This window comes from Agelaius phoeniceus, chromosome 2, assembly GCF_051311805.1.
Source record: "Agelaius phoeniceus isolate bAgePho1 chromosome 2, bAgePho1.hap1, whole genome shotgun sequence".
NCBI classification, from domain to species: Eukaryota; Metazoa; Chordata; class Aves; order Passeriformes; family Icteridae; genus Agelaius; species Agelaius phoeniceus.
In genome coordinates this window covers 62590195-62611336 of record NC_135266.1, presented here as the reverse complement: position 1 = coordinate 62611336, position 21142 = coordinate 62590195, and the positions used below count along the sequence as shown (strand labels likewise).

Below are 21142 nucleotides of genomic sequence, written 5' to 3'. Positions count from 1 at the left end.
CTCAGACTTACAGCCTTCAGAATGCAAGAAATGGTAACAGGGGATCACTGCCAGAGCACCTCAGAAACAGCCCTGGCTGGGACCTCACCTGGGCAGCGTTGTCACCTTGAGCAGTGCTGTGCTGGTCCTGCTCAGCCCTTACCTGCTCCCTTCTCAGGAATTATTCCACTGGGGAAGGCCAGCCCACTGAGCCATCCCAAGGGCACCTGCAGTGCCTGAGTGTCTGTGGGCTCCCACAGTGCTGGCAGAGACCCCTCTGCCGAGGGCAATGGAAGGGTTTGGGTCTTCTGCATTGATGAAACGCCTGGAAACAGCCATCTCAGTCTGCAGTCAGACAGAGCAGAGGAGCATCATGCCTGATGGGAATTGATAGGGAGGGGCAGGCCAGGAAAGAGGAGGTTGTGAAGCACTAGTTCTGCCAAACTAACCTTATTATTTTTCCCTCCTTTATCTTTTGACATTAAACAGATTGAGTGGGAGAACGGAAGATGCAGACACAATTAAGCAGATATTGCAAACAGGAGGGTGAGTTGCTTTTTATGGCTAGTTTATGTTTCAGACACACAACTATACAGAATAATGCAATAAGAAAAACCATGCAGTATTTACCCTGGGTTTATTCACTGCAGGTCCTCTGAGAGCTGCTTTTGTTTGTCTTTATTTAATTGGCATGGTCGGATGGCCACCAGCAGGTCCAATTAAACAGATTCAATAGATTCCACTGTACATTTTTATTTTTTTCTCCATCAGTGTGTAGCAAAAACTGTCCAAAATAATTTGTCTGAGTACTAGTAATGATTATAAAGTGCACACTATTCCAGCCTGCACACAGTAAGTTTCAGCTGTACAGCATTTTACAGCCAAAGCAAACTGGGTTAATAATGAAATCACTGATGCAATCTTTAGTACAGCCTTAGTGGGGGAGAGGGTAGTGTGTTATTATATGAGATATTTGGTTGCTCAACTTTGGGCATATCTGAAGCACAGAGAGGCATTATGTCATCCTTTGTAGCTATCTTAAGTTTTGGCCTGAAGCATTAGGTGGGAACAATTTAAGAAAAGCTCACCAATAGGACCTGAGCATGCCCTCAATATCAGGTATTTGTTTAAGTGCTTTGTTGAATTGGTGCCTAGTAGATCCTCTTGAAAAGAAAGTGATTTTCAATCTAATAAGGTTATCTTAGTGTGAACATTTTAACTACATCAATCAATATGCCCATCAGGAGTAAATGACTAATGGGATTTCTCTTTTCTTTCTTTCTTTGTTGCAAGAATGATGAATTGACTTTGCCTGTTGCTAAAGATTCTCATCTCCTTAATGCATTGCAGATATGTTTAATGGACACAAGCTGTCAGGGTCTTGCAGTAACCAGTTCCAACCAAAAACATTTCCCCTTCGGATTTGGTCATCATATCCCAGTTCTGCTCTCACAGTGGAAAATTTGAAAAGGCTGGAAGAGGAATATGGGGCTTCTAAAGAAGCCTTCAAAATGCAGAGAATGCAAGACTATATTGAGCAGAGTAATCTTGCTCTCTTCTACAAAGAGACAGCTAGGAGAACCAGCAGAGGTTTTGTCTGTGATGTGGAGCCTGAAGAAGCCTCCTTATCCCTTCCTGCTAAACAAGCAAAAATTGCAATTGAGTTTCCTGAAAGATCTCTGAAGAAGGAAAAGATATTGACAGGTATTTTTGAGCAATCTGTTACAGGGAAGAAGAGAGAAGAAGTCAGCTGCTCTGGAACTTTCCTAAGTTGCTCTCTGCATATAATAGAATCATAGAATGATAGATCATAGAATGGTTTGGGTTGGAAGGGACCTTAAAGATCATCTCATTCCAATCCCTCTGCCATGGGCAGGGACACCTTCCACTAGACCAGATTGCTCAGACCTCCATCCAACCCTGCCTTGAACAATTCCAGGGATGGGGCATCAACAACTTCTCTGGACAACCTGTGCCAGTGTCTCACAACCCTCACAGTAAAGAATTTCCTCCTAACACCTAATAGAAGTCTCTCCTCTTTCAGTTTAAAACCAATTCCCCTTGTCCTGTCACTATCTGACCATTGAAAAAGTCATTCTCCTGCTTTGTTATAAGCCTCCTTTAAGTACTGAAAGGCCTCTAATGTCGTGTCCCTGGAGCCTTCTCTTTTCCATACTGAACAACCCCAACTCCCTCAGCATGTCTTCATAGGATAGAACCATCTGTTTTCATTTTGTCTGGATCAGAGTTGCTCTATTGCATGTAAATGCCAGCAAATTAATATTAGACAGTTATCTCTCTTATAAGACTCTCCAAGCTCTGTTTACTTCAGATAGACAGATAAATAGATAGGCAGGTAGATAGACACAGGTAGATATGTGTATCCTTCTTTTAACAGCACTTGACAGCTCATTAAGTAACCCTGCCAGGGTGGGGTCACAGCTGCCCCTGTGAGTGGGTGAGGAAGGGACAAGTGGCTCCATCAAAAGCCACTGGGAGACTGGGAGGGGACAACACAGCAGCCCTGTAGAACTGCAGCAGGTTGCCCACACAGGGAGAGTCTGGCTTTCTGCAACACAGACTGGATCACAAACTGGGATCAAAACTCCCAGTTTGGAGTTTTCCTAGGTCTAAACAATTTTTTTGGAGGAAATATTGGACTTTTTCCGTTAATTCTTCTTGGAACATAGTATAAGCAGGGATTCTGCCTGCTATAGGAGAGCCCCTGGCACAGCCAGCATGAAAGAGCCTGGCTATTCCTTGAAGGAAAGGGTTACCTATTTCCTAAGAAATTCATGCATTGGTCCTCCTTGGGGGATATCAACAGAAGAGTTTTCTGCTCACTTTTGCATTTTTCTCAATGCAAATTTACCAGCTCCTAAGAATGAGAAAAAAAAAATTGTTCACACACGTAATGTTAATGTTTTAAAGAGCTTTCCACGTGGAAATCAAGTATTCTTATCAGGAATACATGTGAGCTGCATCCTTGAGGACAAGTCTATCCTGGCAAAAGGCTGAGAGTCTGAAACCACCACAAAAGACAGGCAGCAAATGCATGCAGAAACCTCTCTCAGTGCTATCCTAGGCAGTCATTTCTTGGATTTGCATATCACAATTAAAATTCAGGTGATATATGAAGTTTGTTTCAGTAGAGAAATAGTATGTAGACACAGGAAGGTTTACCAAGGAAAGTCAAATATGGGAATGCCTCATTAGGGACCCAGTGTCAACATTTAATAGGTTTTCAAGAATTTGTACACTACTATGTAGATGGGCATTTTTTGGCTTCTTTTGATTGCTTTTCAATCTTTTTTATCTTTCATAAGAGTGGCTTATGTAACCTGAGCAGTAACCTGCATTTCAATGCTTTTTCTGGCTCCCTGTCATAGCTATCTATACCTCTCTTTTTTTACCATGTGTCTTACTCTTCCACATTTTCTTTTCTGCCATCTCCTCTGCCACCCTACTGCCCCTCCCAAATGCCTCCTCATCCCCCCTCTTTCCCAGACCCCTGTGTGTCCAGAGGCACCTCTCCTCTCTCCCACCTCCTTCTGCATACACCTGCCCTAAATCTCTTCCCTCTGTGCCCTCTGAGTTTTTGGAAATAAGACACTTGGTATGGAGACACTGAGGTAGGTTGCACAAGAGCAGTGTGACCATGAGACAAGGTGAGATGACACCAGCTGACCCCGTAGGTGTGGGCTGTGACAGCCCCAGGCCTGCTGTGCCCAGCACAGAGGGGGAAATGTGCAGCCTGTGGCCACTGAATTAAGGCAAACCTGGAGCAGAAAGGTGCTGTTCTGGCAGCAAATCCCTCATGGCACCACACCTGTTTGGGCCAAAATCACCATTTTGGGTTCACTCCTCATTCTTGCAGCATCATGACCTTCCCACAGAGGGGCACCCCAGTCCTCTTCACCCCATTGCTCCTGTGCAGCCACAGGGAAGGTAAAACACCCATGGGAATATGCCCTTCCAAAGAGTCTCTAAAATAAGGAGACCCAAGCTGTTTACAGAGGAAACCTGAACAGAAAGGCAAAGTAAATTAGCTTGTTACTCTTGCCTCTTCCTCTGCAAAGCCTGCCCTCAGTCTCCAGCAACTTTTTTTATGGTTCCTTTTCAGGAGCTTTTTCTTTGCTCTCCCTCAATTTATTATACCATTAAAACCAGTGGGGAAAAATGTTCCTCGTTAAGGTGAGAAAGTTTTATCTGAAATACAAAATAATGAAATGGTAAGAAATCTCAAGGCAGAAAAACCCAACCAACCCACTGTTCTACACAAAAAGAGGATCTTTTTCTTATTTTTAAAGAAAACTCTTTCTCTCCTGTCCAGCACCAGGAACATATTCTCCATCAGCTCAGCCCACAGGACCTGTGCCAAAGGAATGCAGGTAAGCAGAGTAATTGGTAACATTTTTCTGTGCAATTCAGTCACGTTAGGCTGTATTTATGCCATACACAGGCAAGCAGCAGGAACACTGAGCAACTGGAAATTTACAGTGTGCCTGAGACACTCACAGCCTGGCAGCCTCTGCTGTGCCTTTGCTATTAATAAACTGCAAGTTATGCCTGTCCAAGGGGTTGTCTTTGGGCCCCTCAACATCAGCTGTATTAAAAGGGATGCTGCCAGCCTCTGCAGAGGGGTTTTTTTAAATTTTTTATATTATTTTCCTAGACAGATAAATCTTACACAGCATCTCTCAAATCAACTGAGATGTGTGGTTTTTATTTTACAGGCTGCTCTTCCAGCTGAGGAAAAAAAGTAGGTCTGATTCCCCAGGCACAGTAAATCAGCACTATGCCACCCTTCCCAGCCCGGGAGCTGCTGCAGCCACACGGATTTGCAGCATCTGGAGACGCGGCTCCCTGCTCCCGGCTGCCCAACGCAGACACAGGGACACAGCCAACCTTCCAACGGGGAAGGCAAGGAGGAGAAATTGAATAGACACTCTTGTGAAGAGGCAAACAAAGACCACATTCTTTTTCAGTGTCTTTAAGCAGCACTCAGTTTGTTGATAACAATCTTTATAGGAATATCCAATTTTTTTTTTAGCTTCTTTCTTCCCTTGGCACCAAGGGAAGTGGATATAAGCAGCTGTACAGGGAAAGCTGTTACATTGTTACAGGAACAAGCTGCACGGTGCTTTTTGGATTATATTTTATAAATTACATTCATAGAAATTGTAAATATGCTGTGGATTTTTAATAAATTTAAATGTCCAACACTTATATAAATAACTGTTCTAAATAACTTTAACTCTGAAAGAGTGCAGATTCTATTTCTTCCCCAGATTTTGAAAATGTTATGGATTGAAGTAAAACCTCTGATGGCAAATCAAGGGAAATCAGTCTTAAAAGTTTCCTGGCTAAAATCACTACACGAATGCAAAAAAAAGAGAGATTTTCCCTCATCTGAAGGTTTGTGAGAGGGCAGAATGCAGTCAGCTCCCTGCAGGGCTGGGCTGGGCTGTCCTTAAGGGCCTGGCAGTGATTTGGGGTGCACACAGAGAGCTGCCCGTGCATCACTGAGGCTGCACCCCAGCCCTTCATGGGCAGGCAGGTTGCTCACTCTGAGCCCATCTAGTTCTCAGGCAAACACCAGCTTGACCCAGGGAGCATCCCAAGTCTCCCACCTACAGCCTGGCCCCAGGGACAGGGATTTCCATGAGATTTGGGCTTGATACTGGTCCCAGTTAACCTGCACATAGTCCTTTACTGGGCTTCTCATGTGCAAGGCAGAGATGATGGCATTTTACTGCCTCAGGAGAGCTGGCAGAGCAAACACACAATGGAAGCATCCCCCTATTCCTCATAAGTTTTCATCCACAGATTCATTAATTTGTGTGTGTGCTCTGCCCAGAATCCTTTACAATTCATAGGTAACTAATAAGAAAGCAGTGGTGTGTAAAGACCTTGTTGAATTACTAATGGATATAAATAAATAAATAAAATTGTAAACACCCTTCACTCCTTACCTTGAATCAGATCACAGTTGAGCCCGAGCAAAATTTGTTCAGTATCTTGTTTTCATCTTTTTGTGGTTTGTTTCTTTGATTTGCCAAGGCCACAGATATCTTTAAATTAGTATATCACAGGGACTTTAAAAAAAATTATTCCTACATTACACAGATAGTAGTGTCTGGACACCTTGATAGGTCTGTGTTGTAGGCTCAGAATGATCTTGTACCCTGACTGACAACTTCAGGCTAAAGGAGAGAGTGGAAGGGTGTATGGGAAGCCTCAGCTGCTGCTGGACATGCTGTGGAAAAAGAGGGGTGTCCCAGTAAGATCCCAGTCCAGGTGTGCACAGAGAGATACTGTATTGTCATCAGAATGGGGGTCACCTACTGCCCTTTGCACAGCTGTGTGAGCTGAGATCAGCAAGAGGGTGATTTTAGGATTGATAAAACCTTGTTTTGTCCAGTGGCAAGGAAAGCAGTGAGACCATAGAAGAGTCTGCACAACAGCCACCAGTACTCCTTGTCCATTCTGGTGTCCTTGTCCATTCTGTTACCCTTCTCCTCTGTGCTGTCCTGAGCTTTGTGAGGGCAATTCTCTCCTCTGCTTGCTTCTCTCCTTGCATGCGAGGATGAGCGCCTTGCATGACCTGTGCCCTGAGTTCTGTTCCTCTCCTCTTAAGCAGGGTGCCCTCCTGGTAAGCCAGGGCACTGCTAAGCCCCTCACCTGATAGCCCAGCAGCTGAAGAGCATCCTCAAGATGCCCTTCACCACCCAGGCCATGATGCCACAGCTGAGGAGGGATGAGAGCTGCTGAGGTGGGAGGATGCCCAGTGGGCTGTCTCAGCCAGCAGATGTGGCCATGACCCAGAATGGAGGAATATTCCAGTCTTCAGCTTCTTGATTTTAACAGGCTTCCTCAGGCTGATGGTTCCCTCTCTTTTTGCCTGAAAGGGGGAAGTTAATTCACTTGAAATTCACCAGTAAATCAATGGTGCCGAAAGTCTACCATAAATGTGCAAAAATATGGTGGTGTTCGCAGGGGTCCCAGGAAGAGGGAAGAGATGGGGATCTGACTCCATGTTTCAGAAGGCTGGTTTATTTTTTTGTGATATATATTATATTATATTATATTATATTATATTATATTATATTATATTATATTATATTATATTATATTATATTATATTATATTATATTATATTATATTATATTATATTATATTATGATGATATACTAAAACTATACTAAAAGAATAGAAGAAAGGATTTCATCAGAAGGCCTGCCAAGAATAGGAAAAGAATGGAATGATAACAAAAGCTTATGTCTGACCAGTGAGTCCAAGACAGCTGGACGGTGATTGGCCATTAATTAAAAACAACCACGAGACCAATCACAGACCCACCTGTTGCATTCCACAGCAGCAGATAACCATTGTTTACATTTCGTTCCTGAGGCCTCTCAGCTTCTCAGGAGAAAAAATCCTAAGGAAAGGATTTTTCATAAAGCATGTTTGTGCCACAGAAACTCTTCCTCTCCTCCCTGCCTTATGCAGCCCCCAGGTTGTACCTCCTCCTTGCCACCAGTGAGGTGGGCTTCAAGGCCAGCATCTCCTTTTAGGCTAGCACAACTCCTCTATCTCCAGACATCCAGGTTTCAAAGGACATTTGAGGGCCTTTTGAACCATTCACAAATGTGATTCAAATCAATCTCATTGATTGCCAGGGGCTCATTAGACACCTCAGTGTTTTAGGGGCACCTGGCCTAAGGGTTTCTCCATGAGTGAAGCACAATGTTGTCACCAGGCTGTCTCAGCCCACAAGGGTTTATGAAATGCTTAGCTGGCAAAACAAAAAGCATTAACTTCTTGGCTACAGTGTTCTGCCAAAAGATAGGCAGGTCGTGCTTCAATGCAGATGTCTCAGGGAAAAAATGTGCAGTGCATTAGAGAGCTGTGACTCATAGAATAATTATCCTTGTTTCTCATAGTTTATTAATAATTTAAACCCAATCTTGATGTTATTGATCTATCATTGAATTGGAGATTTATTTCAGATCTGTAGTCACTGAAGCAGTAAATTTAATCCCCCTTTCCTCCCACCCTTCCATCCACTAAACTCACTTTATAACTAAAACATGATGTTTAGGCTGTTTCAGTAATAGCACAGGAGAATAAGAGCTCAGAGGCAGTGGGTGGCAGGAGCAGCCTTAAGCCCACATAATACCAAGGGAGGGCACATAAAGTTCTGGTTTTAATATCTCATTTTGACCAAACCATCCTTTTCACATGGTCTCAGGGCTGTCAAAAGGACCAGAAGCTACTTGCTGGCATGTGCATCACAGCCAGATCCTGGACCAATTTTGCCTGTTTTCATCTAGATGTGATTACCCATGCCCACAGTTGACCATGAGTTTTGCAGGCACCACCCCAGCTGTGTATCCCACTCATACTCTTTGTCACAGATACGAGCTCACTGAGGTAAAAGTGCCTGCAACACGGGGGCTCTTGCAGGGCACATAAGCTCTTGGGCCTGATAATAATCTTACTTAAACTGGCAAAAAAACCTGAAGCAGCTGCCTGGGTGTCCCAGGAGCATCGTGAGTGTAAAATCCATTTATGTGTGTGAAGGATCAAGCCTAGAGAACTCTAATGTGGAGACTCCTACAGCAGTGCTCACCGGGCTGTGCCATGCCTCTGCTGAATTCAATAATACAGCAGCAAGACTTGGCCTTTTAAAAGGAGCCAGGAATAGAAAGCAGCATCCTTTATGGCTGTAATGTGCCCAGAAGAGGGATTTTTGTAGGCAAATGAAATACATTTTTTATTAGACCAATTGTAGTGTGCAGTTGGGTAGGAAAATATGTTCTTGGCTGTACCAACACTTTCTCAGGTCTGGAAGAAAACAAATGGGCCCAAATGTGTGTCTGTTCTTTTCCTTCTATATTAATGGATACAATTAAATGTATTTCCACCCTCTGCCAGCCCATCATTGCTGCTGATCTTAGACCCTGCAGCTGGAACCACAACAAGTGGGGTCTCTTGGCCACCGTCGGGGTCCCTGCAGCTGTAGAAATGTGTGACATGGCCAAGCTGTCACAGCCTTGCTCTAAAAATCAAACCTGATGGGTGTCACAGAACAGAGAGGATGTGTAGGTGTGGTTAGTGCTGCATGCACCCACAAGTGTGTGCTCTTAGTGTGTCTGGTGTTTCTTGCCCAAGAAGCAGACATTCCTAGAGAAGAAAAGCAGGAAAACAAGGCACAACAAACTCCATGTAGTTTATATTTTCCAGAGGTATCATTTTAATGAATTAGACAAGATGCTCAGCTTTCCTTGGTTTGGATTTGGGGGAGTTTTTTGTTTCAGTTTATGTTAACTAAACCTGGAATAAGACCAGGGAAATGCTGCTATTTCTTTAATCCTGCAGGACAAGGGATGGTGCCAGCAGTAGCACATCAGGGTGGAGGTGCTGGGTGTTGCAGGGCTGCTGGGAAGGGAACAAGCCCAGGGAAGTCCCTGTCTGGAAATGCTGCTGGGTGGCTGTGTCCCTGTGCCACTGGGTCCCACCTGCACTGATGGGACCATTGTCACTGCAGGTAACAGCTCCTGCAGGGCCCAGGCTCAGGGGCATTTGACCTGTCTCTTCTCTGACAGCCTTCTTTGGTGAGTTTTAACCTGAAGCCATGAATTCCTGGGAACTGAGGCTTTCCTGCAGTTGGAAAGGAGTGAGCTCTCTTCCTCCCTGTCCTTGGTGAAATAGGTGCAGTGAGCAATCACAGGCATGGATACCCATGACCAGGGCAAGGCTGCTCTGTGCACCTGCCTGTGATGGGAGCAGAGTTGGTGCCTCTCTAAACACAGAACCTCAGCTCCCAGTTTAGTCCCACTCCAGGCCATTGAGGAGGGTGTTGTAAATGCATGGAGAGCCCTGGGCAGGGAAGAACGATGCATCTGACCCCATGTTCTCAGAAGGCTAATTTATTACTTTATGATACTATATTATATTAAAGAATACTATACTATACTAGAGAATACAGAAAGGATACTTACAGAATGCTAAAAAGATAATAGTGAAAACTTGTGACTCTTTCCAGAGTCCCAACACAGCCTGGCCCTAATTGGCCAATGCGTCAAAGCAACTCACACTGGAGTCCAATCAAGAAATCACCTTGGGTAAACAATCTCCAAACACATCCCACATGAGCACTACACAGGAGAAGCAAATGAGATAAGAATTGTTTTTCTTTACTCTGAGGCCTCTGTTGCTGCCTTTCAGCTTCCCAGGAGAAAAACCATGGGCAAAGGAATCATGTTCAGGGAATGTGAATGCCACAGGAGGGTGTTTTTAGTACTGAGCAGCCAAGTAGAGAAGCTGAGCACCACTTCAGGGCTAGGTCCCTCCAGAAAATGCCATTTAAGGTGTCTAGGTCTCACTGCACCCTGGTGAGGTGAGGAAATGCCTTTTGCTGCCCTTTTAGGCTGGGTAACTAGAGAGCTGTGTCCACCTCTCTTTCTCCCCAGGCTGTGTGCCTCCTACTCTGATTTGCTTGCTGGAGGTGTCTGTTTCTTGCTGTTGACAATCTTAGGCTCCTAACTCAGGTTAACTCACTTAGGCTGCTGACCTTGGGCCCTGGCTGCCCTGGTTCAGCTCACACAGGAGGTGTTTGTCTTTCTGGGCTGCCAGTGCACATTGCTGGGTCGTGTTGAGCTTCTCCTCTCAACCAACACCCCAAGTCCTCCTCAGGGCTGCCCTCAGTCCACTTTCTGCCCACCCTGTGTTTGCCCTTAGGGCTGCCCTGACCCCTGTCTGGGACCTTGCACTGGCCTTGTTGAACTGCAGGAGTTTCACATGGAGCCACCTCTCAAGCCTGTCCAGGTCCCTCTGGATGTCATTTGTCAGGTAGAGAGTGGCTGTCCAAAGCAGAGGATGTGCACTGGGGTGAAGTCTGCTGCAGCATATTGCAGGACAAACACCAGGCAGCAGGAGTGACAGGACTGTAGAGTCCCTGCCTGTGCCACTTCTCTTTGCCTACCCCAAAGCTCTCAGTCTCCCATCACTGGGGTGCAACAGCTTGAAATCTGCAGAGGGAGAATTCCTGGAAATCTGGCTCTATGCCTTGCCCTGCCCTGCAGCTTGTCCCAGCAGCCCTACTTTTGCTTGCCAGGCATTTGTATAAATAGGATTAACATCCACAGTTACAGTTAGCTAGGTTGCAAATTACACAGGCTATCAAGGCTCGTGCTTCAGGGCATACACTGATTACCATCAGAGGGGCAAAAATGAGTTTTTCCAATAACAGAATATTGTGTGATTGACTGGGAACATTACAGGGCAGAGTGGATTAGCCTTTGCCATCAGTATCAGTTAGATGTCATTACCACATCAAAGCACCAGTCCATTCAGGCAGTGGAAGGCAGCTGGCTCTCCAGGAGCAGGGCTGCTTGTTAAACCCGACACAGATTTTGGAGCTGTTTATGAGATGTGCCTGCAGCAGGCTGTGCTCCCTGCTCTGGGCTGTGCACCTTCAGCTGCCCAGAGCAGCCTGCCTGCCTCTCCTTTGCCTCCTGGGTTTCCTGGCCCTGGTGGGAGCATGGGCTATCAGCAGATCTGGGACTCGGGGCAGCAGGAGGCTGGGAGGCACCTTTACTTATGGGTCTGCTGACCCCATCCTTATGGTGTTTCCAGAGGAGCTGAAGTCCCTGTTAGCTTTCTATTATGGATGAACAGCTTTGCCCACTTCCACATCATCTCACCTCCTTCATCTTGGCAGCAAATGATTGTCTCATTTAAATGGAAGAGCTAGAACTGACAGCAAACATAAAATAAGAAACATAATTTGCAGAAAAACTTTTAATTCTCCTTTCTAAGCCATTTCTAAATGTGTTAGTGCTTATTTATTGGACCTGGCTTGGCATTTAGACAGCTCCTTCTAGTGCTAATAGGGCTGATTGCTGGGTTGAACACTACAGCTTTGAGAAAATTGCTGCTCAGTATTCAGAGATGCCAAGTTCCCTCCACACAGAAATAGTCACCTTTCTTCACAGGAAATGTGTTTTATTCAGCACAAATATATTAAAATAAGGTTGTCACAGGAGTCACAGATGCCACACCAGCAGCCCATGCAGGAGGTGTGTGGCTGTGGGATGCCAGGGCTTGGCCTTTCAGGGGCTAAAAGCTCCCTCCAGCAGGGGCAGGACAGTGCCAGCCTTTGTGATGGCAGCTGGGCTGGGCTCTGCTCCACATCACTGGCTTGGCTCTGGTGCCAGGGGGCACCCAGGGGGTGGCAGGACCCCTGAGAGTGATCCATGGGGAGATCTGAAGAGGAGGATTAGGGTAGAGGGTAAACAACCAGAGAAGAGGAGGAAGAGGAAGCTGCCTGGTCTCTCCAGGTTACAGTCAAGATTTGGGGTTTCCTACCCTTGCCCACTTGCATTTCACACTGAAATCCAAGACTCTTGTCTTCCATCCAGAGCCAAGCAGAGCAGGGTCCCCTTCCTAATAGAAATCTGGGGGCAAGAAATGTGGTGGGGATTTTTTTCCCTGTAACAGTCATTATTAGAGTAGCTCCTTCAGTGTGTGTAATGGACCTTTTTGTGTTCCCTCTCCTGCAGATCAATCAAGAGGACAGATGTCTGATTGTCCTCCTGTTCCAATGTATATCATCATTACTCCTTTGGAGCTGCTGCAAAATAGCACAGGTGTCAATAAAAATAGTATTTGGACTTTCATTTACTTTCATTTAGGCTTTATGGCTGAAAATGATGGGTTTTCAGAAAATAAGCCTCACCTTCACATTACTGAGCATGTGATGTCAACATAGGGCTGCTTGGGTGATGCAGCAGCCCCCAGAAATAGGGTGGGCTCCTAAAATCTGAGAGTGTCATGCCAGCCTGGCTGGCTAAGCTTTGCCAGCTGGCTAAGCTTTGCAAGTGCAGTGAGATTACCCTGATCTGGGGAACAGAGATTCTTGAGCTCAGCAATTTCTCCCTGGTGTGATTATCTTGTAATGGCCACCATCCCTCATTCTCATTTCTAGCTGGGAAGGAGGTGCAGTGTGAGTTTACTGGTTTGTGGCCACCAGCTTGCAAACTGCCAAGGCATGGCTTTTAAGGCAGCCTTGGAAAAGTGCACAGGAACACAAATGTCCCTGTCATTAAGGCACTGAGACTTCAACCAGAAGGGGTCCTTTGCATGTTGTGTCAATGCAGCATCCAAGTGTTTGTTTTTCATTCACTGGGGGAAAATTTAGCAAATCACTCAGATGTGGATTGACCATTAGAGCCACTGCTGCACTTTTTTTTCCCCTCCATCTCTTGTTACTCATACCCAGACATTCTCTTTCAGTGATGCCTTGGAGCAATAAACCCAGGGTGACCCAGGCCAGACAAAGTAAGATGCACATGAGAGGTCTGTATGGAGAACAAGGTTGCATTCCCATCCCTTGGTTACCTGTTGCATTCCAGAACAACTTGGTCTCCAGCTGAGAAGCCTTGTCCATGCAGGTGAAGAATTTTTCTTTGGGAGCTAAAGGAAAATGGAATGCACCTGCCTGTGGGTCTTGGTGGAAGACCTTTTAAGGTGAGAATTGTGCCTGATGTGGGAAGACAGGCAGGAGCACCAGACACCTCAGGCTTCATTTCAGCCATTCCCCTTAGTGAGATACATGGCCTAGTGTGAAATGCAGGACACAGGGATGACTGAAAATGGTCAGCCCCCAAAATACACCTGGCCCAGCATTCTGCCCTGGATGAGACCCAGCAGTTGCTCAGGAGGTAGTACAAAAATAGAGCAAACATTTGTTTTTACTTCCCAGAATACTTTCCATTTCCCCAGTGGTCAGTGGCTCAGGAACCTCCTGAACTGCAGATGCCATCTCTGCATTTAACAGCCCTTGATGGATTCCTCTTCTATCGATCAGCTTGCACCCTATTGAACCAACACAAACTTTAAACATCCACTGAACCCTATGGCAAGGAGTGCCACAGCTAAAAATCTCCTTTGTTTATTTTGAACTTGTCACTTGATAGTTTTCTGTGATGTTCACTCTCTTCCTTTGAAGAGCACTGAATAATATGAACAGCTGTTCCCCAGTCACATTGCTCTTCCTTTCACAAAACTCAGTCATATTTCTTCTTCAGTCATTTTTTCCTCCAAGATAAAAAGTCTTAATCTATTCAGTCATTCCCTGAATGGAGGCCCTTTTGTGCTTTTGATCATCTTCAATTGCCTTCCTCTGTAACTTTTCTATTTCTTCTGTATCATATTTGAGATCAGTGAATCAGGACTGCACAATGGCATTCAAGAAAAGGGAGTCCATGGAGTTACACAGCAGCATAATGATTTCCCCTGTTTTGCTCTCTCCTCCTTTCCTAACAGTTCCTAGTTTTCTGTTTGCTTTTTTGATTGCTACTGAGTCTTGAGCTGACATTTGCAGAGAGTTATCTATTATACCCTGAGGATTTTGCTCCCAAGTGGAAATAGCCAGCTTGGAGCCCATTATTTTGTATGTAAAGGTAGGATTGTCTTTTCCCATGCACATCACTTTACATTTATCTACATCAGATTTTATCTGTGATTTTATTACCCTTTTGTTCAGTGCCACAAGGGTCTTTCTGAAACTATTCACAGTCAGCTCTTTGCCTCATCCACCCTTAACATCATCAGCAAATTTCTCCTCTCCCTGCTTGCTGCTATTTTGACATTATTTCTGAATATTTAGACATGAATCTTTTTCTGAATATTTAGAAAGCATGGGACAATGTTCTGGCTAATTTAACAGCTTAGTCACTCAATTTCGAAGTGCCAGCTCCCAGGGAGAGGGGGAGAAATGGCACTTCCCAAGCTCTTGGGGTGTCACTGGAGAGCAGCTGGGGATAAAAGGCATTTATCCAGCTAAGCAGCACTTCTAGCTCTCCCCTTGCACAGACAGGATGGGGGTGATGGGGCACTTGCTGGGATGTGTGTCTGTCCTGTACCAAACCAGCCTAGGATGGGCCCAGCCCAAGGAGGTGAGCAGAAGCCCTGGGGCCCCAGGAAAGGGTGCAGAGTGGAAGCAATGGATGGCAAAGCCTTTCTCTGGGAAAGCCTTTGCACAGAAAGTTGTGTTGAATGAACAGGAGCTAACTGGAAACTCCTCCTCACAAAAAGCTTGTCCAAGGGAGCCCAAGGCCAGAGTCAGGCAAGGAGCCTCTCTCTCCATGGGAGGAGAACACAAGGATGATGGAACAGTCACTGCCCTCTGCCCAAGCAAGGTGAGACCACCTCTGGCTGTTTGGTGAGAAAAAACCAGGAATGACAGTGAGGAGCACTTTCCCAGCAATGTGTTTTTCCCCTTGCAGCAGTGCCTGCCAGGGGATCAGTGCTGGGTAGCAACACCAGGGGCTCTTCTTTCTGCTGAGGGTGTCCTTGTTTGGGGGAAGAGGCTGGACAGTTGCCACTGGCATTTGTAGGCAAAAGGAGCCAGACTGAGCCTCTGTCCAGCACCACAGGGGAGCATGGAATTAATCCACCTAGAGGCAAAAAACAGGAGAGGGTTCCTCATTCCTATCCAGTGGCACTACTCAGAGCCACAGGGTCACACAGAATATGTTGTCTTCTCCTCTCTGGTCCTAATAAATTCATATTGCAGCCTCTAGAGCCAGGGAGTGCAGGATTTGCCAGCTCTTTGGTGAGATGCCTTTCAGAAAAGCCACGTGGCTTTCAGAAAAATGCTCTGTGGAAGTGATTTGATGCTCCCACACCTGCAAGGGGAAAAGGGAAGTGTATTTTCTCTACTGACAGAGCAAAAATTGCTTCAAAGGGCAGAGGCTCTCCCCTTTTAAGAGACTTAAGCTTGACCATCAGAAAACCAGAACCCTTTTGATGACAAAAGAAAAGAGCAGGCATCAGTGACTCAAGCACAAAGAGTTTCTTGAGCTGTGGGAACACTTTTGGCAAAAAAAGATGTGTATGCACATAAAAAAAAAGACCAACTGGTTTCACAGATCCAGGGAGCAAAACAGAAATTCAAGAGAAATCCAGGGGCAGACCCACTGACATTGCAGCCACCAAGCCCCTGCTCATCCCAGTGTGCTCAGCCCTCAAGGCAGAATCCTCATTTCCACCCCAGCCTGGTGGCTCTGGCCGTGCCACTGCCCACCCCAGGGGCTGAAGCTGAGGACCAGCAAGTGACCAGGGCTCCTCCACAGTTGTGGGCTCTTTGTTGTTGGGTTTTTTGGGTCTGGACTGAAGGCACTTGAGACAGTAATTCATGTTTGGATTTAAGTGTTTATTGTTTGTTATCAGTAAAACAGTCTCACTACTGTGAGTTTGGCACCTTTCATTAGAAGGCACAAAATGGCTCACAATCTCTTGTTCCAAGGTCCTTTAAGACTAAACTATCCAATTAAGAACTGACACCTAGATTATTTTCCCTTTTAACCCAATAACTGATGCCAAAGAGCTGCAGTGTGGACTTTTCTGCCCAATCACAAAATGCCACCCAAACCCATGAAGAAGAAGGAGGAAGAAGCATGAAGAAGAAACCCAGGATGACACTTTGTGTTTTCTATTTTGTTTCCATCCACAACATACTAAAAATCCTAAAATCTAAATTTCTCACCAAGTGATACATTTACATTAATTTTTATAATTTATTTTACATTTTTGTGTATTTTAGTTTATTTTGAAGTCTAGGAAACTTTCTCTATGAATGAGGGTTAAAGTTAGTTCTCTGGGGGTCAGGACACCCCAGAGCAGACAGAGAAATATTTCTGGTGCTCTGGGTTTCCACAGAGAGTGGCTGAGGATTTCAGCAGTGCCTTCACCTGTTGTTTAGGGGTGATGTTTGGGGCAGGAATGTGTGGTGTGCCCAGTGCCAGCTCAGCACTGGTGACCCCTGCCAGCATGGCTCACACCTCTGCACAGCCCAGCTGCGCTGACAATGGGTGTAAAATCAGCCCCTTTGGCTCCTGCTACAAACTTTGCATTTCATTCAGATCAGAACTGGAGGGTCTTTGCCTGTCTCTCTCGAAGGGAGGTGTTGGGGAGGAATGAGCAACAAATAACAACTCTTCTCACCACCAGAAAGGCAGATGTGGGTCATAGGCAGAGCACAGCTTTTGTACAAGCAGCAGTGGCAGCAGCCTGTGTGACTCAGCCAGCACAAACCCACAGTGCCTGCAAATAAAGCTGGAGTAGGATGCAAAATGCACAGGTGCCATTCATTGGTCCTGGTGGCAACCAGGGTTTGTGCTGTCAGCCCACCCAGCCCTGAGCACAGCTGGCTAGCAGATAAGAAAAACCCATCTGGAAAGAAACCTGGGGAAAGATGGGCTGGACTTAGGTGACAGGACTGATCACAGTAGAAGGCAGCAGAATGGCTACTATAAATACTACAGAGAGGAAAAAGGCCCTTAAGGCTTGCAGGGCTTTTGAGCCATTATCACAGAATCACAGAATGGCAGCGTGGTTTGGGGTGGAAGGGACATTAGTGATCATGTAATTCCAATCATCCAGCTCCATCCCTTCACCGTGGGCAGGGACACCTTCCACTAGATCAGGTTGCTCATAGCCCCATCCAGCCTGGTCTTGAACATTTCCAGTGGTGGGGCATCCACAGCTTCTCTGGATAATCTGTTCCAAGTGCTTCATCATCCTCACAGTGAAGAATTGCTTGCTAATACCCAATCCATGCTCTCTGACAGTTTGAAGCCATTTGCCCTTGCAGTATCACTACATGCCCCTGCCCAAAGTTCCTTTCCAGCTCTCCTGAGCCCCCTGTAGGCACTGGAAGGTGCAGTAAGGTGTCCCTGGAGCCTTCTCTTCCCCAGGCTCTCTCAGCCTGTCTTCATAGGAGAGGTGCCCCAGCCCTCTGACCATCTTGGTGGCACTTCTCTGGGACAGGTCCATGTCTTCCTGCTCTGAGGACCCCAGAGCTGATGCAGCACTGCAGCTGGGGTCTCACCAGAGCAGAGCAGAGGGGCAGAATCCCCTCACTCATCCTGCTACCTCCACTGCTCTTGATGCAGCCCAGGGCCAGTTTGGCTCTCTGGGCAGCAAGTGCCCATTGCTGGGCCATTGCTGGGCCATGTTGAGCTTCTTGTCAGCCAACACCCCCAGGTCCTTCTCCTTGGGGCTGCTCACAATCCACTCTCTGCTTGGGAACTCCCCAGTCAGGAAGGAGGAGAGCTGGCTGTGAATGTTGCCATTGCACATGCTTTGCAAGTGCAGGCTATTTTACTTTCCAAAATGCAAATTTTCCAATTTCCCTTGAAGATTCTTCATATTAATGCTGTCTTAAAAAGTGAGTGTGTCTTGACTTCTAATGTAGTTTCTCATGGTTTTCTTTTTAAAGAAGAGACAGGAGCTGCTTTTTTAAAAATTGTTTTTAAAGTTTTAAGCTTTTTAAAAATACATAAAACCTTTTTTTTCTCTTTTCCCCCCCACTTTCTCAGTGCTTCACAGGATGTTAAAAGAAGGCCAAATTCCCAAGTTGTCCACATTTTCATATGAAAAACAGCTACAACTTTCCATTGAGCTCTCAAGAAGGAAATGTAAACATGTCAGCTGTGTTTGTGTGGGAGCACAGATAATTAAATATAACCTACATTTCCTGCAATATATATATATATATATATATATATATATATATATATATATGCTTTTATGAGAACAGTCTAGAGCTACAGTAGCCGATCAGAAGGAACAGCCCCAGGAAAATGTGAGTCTGCCCACACTGTGTGAGCATGGCTGTAGCACAAGCTTCTTCCTGGCAAAAGGGAGAGTGACCATCCCATGGCAGTGGCAGGGAAACAGACTCTACCCACATCCATACCATTCCCCTCTCCTGCCCTCCAAACCAGGCTGCTCCATTCAAACTGCCCAGCAGGGCCAGGGCCAGGCTCCTCAGCCAGGAATCACAAGGAGAGCGCTCCTGCTCCCAGGCCAACTATTTCCCAGCATAGGCAAAAGCTTCACAGGGTTCAGGCAGCCCTGATAAGGACATCAGCACTGTGCCCAGCAAGGGATGGGGTATCCTGGGACACCCTCTCCAACACAGCTGCCAAGAGAAGCAGCACCCCAGGCCCTGTTGTCCCAGCTCCTGTGACCTTGGAAGGGCAAGCAAGGACTGAGTTCTGCCCAGTGAGCCAGGGGCAGGAAGGGATCTCCCTGACAGCTCAAGCCCCTGCAGCATGGCTCCTCTGTTCCCTGCCTGCTTCTCCTCTCTCTTCCCCAGCCAGACAGCATTGCAGTTTCTGCTAGCATGCAAGAAAATTACCTGTGATTTATCACACAATCAGTGATTTTGTTGGCTTTTTTATTTCGGACACAGAAGCACGTTATACTGCTCTCCCACTCTGAAATATAGGGGTAGCAAATCTGCCTGCTTGGGACTGTCTGTCTTTTTAGCCTCATAAAAAGCCTGGAAAATGAAAGCAGGAGCAAAATTGTCAGTTTGTTGCTTTTTTTGTTCCCCTCTATCCCTACAACAGGAAGGAACTCTCAGCTATTCTGCAAAGCCAAACCTGCACCTCCAGGTTATTAAACTGGTGCCAGAGCTACAGCTGGAGTCGCCCACTTGAAGCACACAAAATGCCTCCACCTGGGAGCTGCTGTGCACGACTGCCTCAAGTCCCTGCCACAGACACAGCCCCAGCACAGTCCCTCTCTGCAAGTGAGAATTGGCTGCTGCCTTAACAATGACCTCTCTGCTTCCCCCTCTCCTAGTTGCTTTCCATTCTTTCCAGAGAAGCAGGTGGTAATGCTGCTTGTTTCTATTAGAAAATATTAAGCCCTGCTCCCTTGTAATGCTGAGAGCCAAGCCCTTAGCAAAGAAATGTTTCTATGCTCCTTGTCAGTACCTTGCAGGATAAATAACTTTTGTGTCTGATGAAAAGAGGGCCCTTAGCAAATTATATCATCAGAGAGCAGCTAATAACACAGAATAAAAAGAGTTATCTTTGTACATGGAATGTGAAAACACAGAAGTGAAGGATGAGTTTTTTCCTCAGTTATTTGAAAGGGTTTCATTAAACAGTAAGCAAATAAACAAAAATACCCAAGGTGAGGTAGAAAGCACAGAGTGTGATGGTCTTGCAGAGCTCTGGGGTTGGTACCAGTGGAGGGGGGAAGAAGGCCTGGGGCATCACATCCCCATCCCCTCTGTCCAGGCAGGCATCCCCACCACACTTCCAAGTGGAGCCCCAGGTGGCCACAATGGAAAATGTGGGCTTGTTACCTGCACCTGGGAGGGGAAGCTGCAATAGAGCTGGTTAGCTTCAGGTCAACATTGCTGCTGGATTGTTTCTCATCTCCAGTGAGTGCTCCTCACTAAAAGAATGACTGAGGTGACCAATTTCTTGCAGTCGAAATTGTTATATGAGGTGAGTGATGACTTTAGTAAAAGCTGCAAGCATCTGAGCCATCAAATAAAAATTTTTGACATCCCATTCCCAGTCTCCAAAGTTACCCTTCAGACAGCTCATATCAGAGGGAATCACTAAATCCCATCTCAATTTTACAAGTCCTCCTTGTGCTGCAGCTAATTAATGGACATCTTAAATGTCTAACTGGCTCTTACAAATAATTTAAATGGCTTTTGCAATAATGCCTCCATCAGACTGCCTCAGTGCTGCCTGCAGACACCTTGGTGTTCCATCCATCACAGGGCAGCCAGGTGGGACATCCTGACACCGAGGGGATCCTGACAGCACCAAACCACCCCTGACCTGCCACCAGCCTCTCACAGCACTGCACGCCTCCCATCGGCGTCAGCCGTGTGCTGGCTGCTGCCTCACCTTCACGCCTTCAGTTTTGGCTTTCATATTTTTCATACTCTGTACTACATTAGTACATAACTGTGAACTTTTATATAAAGTGCTAGCAAGTTCTCTTCACAGTTTAGACAAAACAATCCTTATCCAGCCTGAGAACCAGGACACTGTTGCAGCTTCAAGCCCAAAAAGTGTAAACAACAGTGAACTGAGGAAAGCAATCTGGGAGGATGGGACTTCACAACCTGAAGCTGTAATTGGACAATTAACCCCAATATGTAAATGGACCAAAAGTTATAAAAGTGTGAAAACTCGTGACCCAGCATCCATCTTGGGTGGAGCCTTGCCCAGGCTCTTGCACTGCCCAAGGTGTATTCCTTTGAAGGCATTTTAATAAATACCTACTTTATTCCTTTAACACTGTCTTGCCTCTGTTTTGAGTAGCCTTTCAA

General features: G+C 46.0%; 1 long non-coding RNA gene across 1 annotated transcript; it reads left to right on the top strand.

Annotated features, from left to right (window-relative positions):
- Window positions 1-377: 377 nt before the first annotated feature.
- On the top strand, window positions 378-5073 carry LOC143693469 (uncharacterized). Its single transcript, XR_013181167.1, has 3 exons — window positions 378-525; window positions 4313-4370; window positions 4716-5073. It is a non-coding gene; the product is annotated as an uncharacterized LOC143693469 (long non-coding RNA).
- Window positions 5074-21142: the final 16069 nt, after the last annotated feature.